At 37.9% G+C, this 7,065-nt stretch overlaps 1 pseudogene; it reads left to right on the top strand.

Annotated features, from left to right (window-relative positions):
- The first annotated feature begins 4,778 nt into the window (after positions 1-4,778).
- LOC140847605 (cytochrome c oxidase subunit 3-like) lies at positions 4,779-5,533 on the top strand (annotated as a pseudogene).
- The last annotated feature ends 1,532 nt before the right edge of the window (positions 5,534-7,065 follow it).

Genomic DNA, 7,065 nt, shown 5'->3' with positions numbered 1-7,065 from the left:
CTCCCAGGTGATGTTCCACGGTCTGGGTATTACAGGTCGGGGAAGTCACACCCAGTCAGGGAGCTGGGGCTTATAAGGGATTAGGAGGGGGAGGAGTTGGAAGCTATCCTAGGGGTGTGGAGAGGTATGATTGGCTAAATGTGACATGATAGACAACTACAAACTTTCTTTCCTTCCAAGAGGGAGGAGGCTAACATCCAGGTCTTAGTTGGCACATCAGAAGGATGAAATTCAGGGAGAGCTGTCCCCTTTCCATATAAGGCACGGACCTTGGGGTCTGGTCTGTTCTCCCCCTATAGCATCTCTCTGTACTGTTTGCATGTCGTTGTTTTTCCTTCCTCCAAGCTAACATTCCGGCCTCTTGGTCATAATGGGCGATGACTAGATCTGGCTAGTTCCAGCTGACAACAGGCACCATGGGGGTTTGAGGCTTGTATTAGGCCAAAGGAGGGCATTCAATGGGAAGAGGTGAGTAACAGTGAAGTAACATCTGGTTGGTGGCGACCCAGGTCATATTGGTTAGCCGCTGTTGGAGGAACCTGAGGACACAAGGGGCAACTAAGAGTAAACCACAAACTGTTATTAAGGGGCTCAGTAGGGGCATTAGCAATGCCATTAAGGGGGACTAGAATGCTGGATCAAGTTTACATCTCAATAAATAATATTGGGATTTAGTATAGATAAGATTGCATTATTGAAACAATACTTTTCTCTAAAATTACCTTCATTTTTATTAGAAGTAGCCAGATTAAGAAAATAACTAACAGTTGGATTGATTGTTAGCATAAGTGCAGCAAGAAGAGCAATTGATCACATAGACTCTTTTAAATATGTTTTGCTGGAACTGTATAAAGAATTTCATATTGGACTTTTAAAAGCTTCTTGAGTCTAGAAAGGCAAGCCAGACTTGCCATCAGGTTGTGCCTGCAGTACGTGTACATTTAGGAGAATTCCTCTATTCTCTGAGGTTCCCAAGACATTCTTGAGGTTCCTGCACCTGCCAGGCAGTGACCTTCCTTACTCACCTGGTAAGGCTGCTGGGAACTCTGTAAGCAAGGTACCAGGCCAGTTTTTATAAAGCCAATCTTAGTCCCTTAAAGCTGTCTGTTCATATCTGAGTTTACATATGTGTCTCTCAGGTATGACGTTCCAGTCAAAGTTTTGGTAATATAACCAGTGTTTTTAATTGGTCCTCTTACAAGGAAAGCAGATTCTTATTGAACTTGTGCAAATAAACATACTACCATGAAACATAAAAATAGTTACTGAGAGTTTTTAAATTCTGGAGGGATCAGGTAGAGGGAAAGATAAAGTTTCCATTCTGCTTATAAGGCAGTCATTCACTAAACTGTTGTCAGCTTAAGAGACAAACCTTAAAACACTTTATCAACAACATTTGAAACAAAAAGCAACAAAATCATCTTCTTTAGTTTACTTAATCCTATGTAACTCGTAGCTGTTCTGCTGAAATCTAGTTCTTTACTAGCTCAAGAGTAATAAAATAGTGGCTATAAATAATAAAAGATTTAAAAATGACAATGGTTAAAGACTTGATGAGAGCTTACTGTAAGACAGTTGACATAATGAAATTCTGATATTTCTGTAACACAAAACATTTAGTAACAATGTTTAGCATTATTCTTTCTGACAGTGCTTTCTAGGCAATTAAGCAGGTAATTATATATCAGGTAAATAAGCTAAATTAGCCAAATACTTTCTCCAATGAGAAAAAGTTCTTCTGACATGTTCCAGGAGCCCTATGGAAAATATCAAAGTTAACTAGAGGTAAAAGCACCTTTTTGAATTTGATTTTGGGAAGCTGTTAAAAATCTTAAGGCACTTGTTTAAATAGGGTTGAAGCAATATTTATCTACTTAACCAGAACAACAACAAAATACCTCAAAGGCAAATAAAGAAGGCTACACAGTTGTTAGCAAACTTTAGCTTTTAGTCCTTTTAATAATAAGTTCTCATTTTCTTAAATACTCTGACAATTCATTGAGATTTTAGGCATGAGAAACTGCTTTGATAAAACAATTAGAGAACTTTTTGCAATTTTTCAATAGTAAGAGCAGACTAACAGTTAAGAAAACTTTGTCTTTTTAACTGAAAACAAAGTTTTAATTTTGCTCCATACTTTATACAATTATAGCATGACCCTATTAAATTCTTCTATAAGCTTTCTACAACCTTTTTTACATTTAGATTTCTCCCTGTAAATAAACAGCTGTACTTCACAACAGTTTCTTTTATCAAAAGACACATTCTTTAGCATGCAGAAATCTTTTCCTTATTACTTTGAGTAGTTTTAATTAGAACTTAAAACTATTAGGTACCTTAATTTTTAGTGAACACTGAGAAGTAGGTTACACTAAACTGTTACACTAGCAGTTCTTTGGATTGACAAATTTATGAATATTTTATAATTTCTGTTAATATGAGCTTTACAACACAATCCCTCACTAAGCACAAAGTATCTTTTTAACTTAGCAAAACTTTAAGATTTTAGGTTACCACAAAGATTTCTAGGCTGTAGATAGGTATACACACTGTAACACACAATTTAAAAAGTGTTTACTTCCAACACTTATTTAGTTCACTCATTTGTAACAACTATGCTAGATAAGATTTCTAGGCTGTAGATAGATATACACACTGTAACACACAATTTAAAAAGTGTTTACTTCCAACACTTATTTAGTTCACTCATTTGTAACAACTATGCTAGATTACTTACAAGACCTTTACTGAATATTAGACAAAGGCAAGCATTTAAGCATTTTATTTTTAAAAGATTTAGCAGATAACATCAACATAAATGGCCTTAGGTAAAGTTAGGGAGCTGATAGCTACAAGTACTTGCCTACCTCTGCCAAACCCAAATTAGTATTAATGCTTAACATTTTTATCAGATTTTCTGGAAGTTTTAGAATGCCCAATTTTCACAAGTGCTTTTTTTTAAATCAATTTTTATTAATACCACCCAGAGGTAGGAAAATATTTTTCATCTACACACCTAGACACACAAACATACAAACTGAGACACAATGACTACAGTCAGCAACACTCCCCACACAAAAACATATCCACAGAGAGACAAACCGATATAAAGACTTGAGTCACTGATACCCAATTGCCTTCCCTCTCCTCAGCTTCCTGTCTGTGGTTTCCAGAACCAGAGGGTGGGAGGAGCATGTTCCCGTGGGGGAAGAGGGTGGTGAAGACAGAAGGAGAGGGGAAGGGATGGTGCAGCCATTGGAAGAGGAGAGCAGGACAATGGCATGGTTAAGAATGTAGGACTTTATGATGGTGGTGACACGTGTGAAGACAAAGGACTTAAAGATGGTGGTGGAGAGGGCGAGGGGATCACGAGCTGAAGGAGGCAGGTGACTGAGATTTTCTGGCGGATCTGAAAAGGGAGGACTGGGCAGAGTAAAAGGCTGACAATCTTTAACTGGAGATCGGGCCAGGAGAACCTGAGTCATTGAACATTTAACATAAAGGTCTGGGCGGGAGTGCAAAGTCCAAAAAGCCTGCACATGTGGATTTCACTCTACTCTCTCCTCCAGTGGCAATAATTAATCAAGTCAGTGAGGAGGCTAAAATAGAAAATTCCCTCAGGAGGCCAGTGAAATTTGTTGTCCAAGGGATACTGAGGCCTGGGCTCAGAGCAAAGAAAGACCAGCTCCCATTTGTAAACTTTCTGGACAAATATAGAGCAGCCAAATTGGAAATGATACCGCAGTGGGGTCTGAGCCTCTGCTTTTGAGGGCTGGTTCCCCATGTCCATGCCACTTCCCAAATAATCCCACTGAGAGGAGTGCCCAGTGTCCCAAGTGTGCCAAGTCAGAGGAGATATACTGGGAACCTGGCTGAGAGATGTCTCCCCCCACCACAGAGCCAGGGCGGGCCAGATGCCCACAAACATCCTGAAACCTGGGTTAGGGACATTTCCCATACTGCAGGGCCAGGAGCCGGCCAGATGCCTGGAGAGGGTAGGCCAAATGCCCAGGGTCTGGATGCCCTAACTGGATGTACATATGATTTCTAAAGGACCAGGTGAAATGGAGTTAGGAAGGGAAGCAGACTGGGGGAAACTGAGAGACTCATTGAAAAATAGTCCACGCAGTGGAGGGCAGACTGAGGTCTTGGGTTGGAGGAGGGGGTGGGCCATTGGTGGCTGGTTGGGGCCCCATGCTCATGCTCCTTCCTGGGTTTTGGCATCAAATGTAATATAAATTTTAGCCAAAATAAGCAGGTGAAGAGAGGCAACAAAGGGCCAGGTAGTTTATTTGAGTACAACTCCTAGGTGTATGTTCTGCAGTCTGGGTATTACAAGCCAGGGAAGTCACACCCAGTCAGGGAGGTGGGGGCTTGTAAGGGACTAGGAGGGGGAGGAGATGGCAAGCTATCCTAAGGGGTGTGGAGAGGTATGATTGGCTAAAGGTGACATAATAGACAACTAAAAACTTTTTTTCTTCCAAGAGAAAGCAGGCTGACATCTGACATATGGGTCTTAGTTGGCACATCAGAGGGATGGAATTCAGAAAGAGCTGTCCCCTTTCCACATAAGGCACAGACCTTGGGGTCTGGTCTTTTCTCCCCCTATGGCATCTCTCTGTTCTGTTTGCATGTCCTTGTTTTTCCTTCCTCCAGCCTAACACAACCTTAGCCTTAATATCAATCAACCTTACTGCAGCAACAACTACTTTTATTATTGTAATCCTGTTTACAACTAACTACCTCACTAGTTAGGCTTATCTACATGATAACACCTGATGCATCAAACTCACTCCTGCTGTATAGTGAACCCAAGATCTTGGCCCTTAGCTGGAGCATTATTCTTTCTTTTAACATCTGGTCTTGCAGTATGGTTCCATTTTAACTTTTTAATTCTACTAGCTATAGGACTAATAACAAACATTTAAATAATATATCAATGATGACATGATGTTGTGCGAGAACGTACTTTTCAAGGTCATCACACACTAACAGTTCAAAAGGGGCTTTGATATTCCATAATCTTATTTTTTTCTTCATAGGCTTTTTCTGAGAACTTTACCTTTCAAGATTAGCCTCTACTTCTGAAATAGGAGGATGTTGACACTCCACAGGCATTAATCCACTGAATCCCCTACAAATTTCACGACTTAATACATCAATTCTCCTAACCTCTGGAGTTGCAATTACTTGAGCACACTGTACCTTAATAGAAAGGAATCAAAATCACATACTTTCAGCCCTATCTATTGCAATTCTCTTAGGTATCTCTTTTACACTTCTTCACGTATGTGAATATTATGAAACTCCTTTCACAATCTATGATGGGGTATAAAGCTCTTCTTTTTTTGTAACTGCCAGACTTCATGGGCTACATGTTATTATCAGATCTTCCTTTCTAGTTTTATGTCTCTTGCGACAATTAAAATATCACTTTACATCCAACCACCACTTTGATTTTGAAGCTGCTGCCTGATACTGATATTTCATAGATGTAGCATGTTTATTCCTATATTCTTTATTTACTTATTAGCTTCCTATTTTCTTAATACATACAGTATAGTTGACTTCCCATCTACAAGTTCTGGTAGAATTCCAGAAGAAAATAATATGCCTATTATTAGCTATAACAACTAATACACTACTGTCATCCTTACTTATATTATTTGCTTTCCAACTCCCACAACTAAACATATATTTATAAAAAATAACCCCCTTATGAATGTACATTTGACCCTATAGGATCAGCATGCCTGCCTTTCTTTATGAAATTCTTCCTAATAGTAATTACATTTGTACTATTTGTCCTGAAAATTGCACTACTTCTTCCACTTCCCTTATCATCACAGAAAAAACAACCTAAAAATATGCTTACAGTAGCTCTATTGCTTACCTTACTTCTAGCCATCAGCTAGGCTTATGAAGAAACACCAAAAGGCTTAGAATGAACTGAATATTATAGCTAGTTTAACTAAAATAAGTAATTTCAACTCATTAGATTGTGATCTATTTACAGCTATCAAATGATTTAGTATATATTAACACAATATTGGCATTCACCATTTCCCTTGAAGGAATATTAATATACCAATCACATCTTATATCACCATTATTATGTCTAGAGGGTACAATATCATCCTTATTTGTCATACTGGTTATTACAGTCTTAAGCACTGATTTTACGCTAGTTAGTATAGTTACTTTTATTCTACTAGTTTTCACAGCATGTGAGGCTGCCTTAGGTCTATCCCTACTAGTTTTAATATCGAATACATATGGTGCAGATTATGTTCAAAATCTAAATCTTCTCCCATTCTAAAAATTAATTACACCTTCAATTATACTAATCACCCCAACATAACTGTCAAATAAAAATTTAATATGAATTAATGTTACATCTTATAGCATGTTGATTAGTCTCATGCCTCTAGGTCCCTTAATCTAATGTGAAAATACTAGCTCAAACTTCTCACTGATTTTTTGGATCTGACTTTTTATTCTGATCCCTGTCAGCACCTCTACTGGCATTCACAATACGACCTTTACCATGAATGTTAATAGCCAGCCAAGCTCACTTATCTAATGAATGTTTAACTAAAAAAAGAACATATCCATTACTGTATTTATTACACTCCAAAACGCATAGCATTCACTACCTCTGAATTCATCATATTTGATATTATATTTGAAGCAACACTAGTGCCAACCCTTATTATCAACACATGTTAAGGAAGTCAAACAGAACGTTTAAATGCAGGATTTTACTTTCTCTTCCATACAATAATTTACTCATGTCCTTTTTTATTAACTCTAATGTACATTTAGAATATAACAGGAATTCTCAATCTGCTTGTACTACAATATTGAGCAAAACCTATAAATGACTCTTGATTCAATATAATTATTTGACTAGCATGTATAATAGAATTCATAGTAAAAATACCATTGTATGGTCTACAACTTTGACTACTCAAAGCCCATGTTGAGGTTCCTATCACAGGAAGAATAGTACTTGTAGCAGTCCTTCTAAAGCTTGGAGGGTATGGAATATTGTTCATTACTATT

The sequence above is a fragment of the Manis javanica genome, unplaced genomic scaffold (genome assembly GCF_040802235.1).
Source record: "Manis javanica isolate MJ-LG unplaced genomic scaffold, MJ_LKY HiC_scaffold_24, whole genome shotgun sequence".
Lineage (NCBI taxonomy): Eukaryota > Metazoa > Chordata > Mammalia > Pholidota > Manidae > Manis > Manis javanica.
The sequence above is the reverse complement of the archived record's forward strand: the minus strand, read 5'-3'. Positions and strand labels throughout refer to the sequence as shown.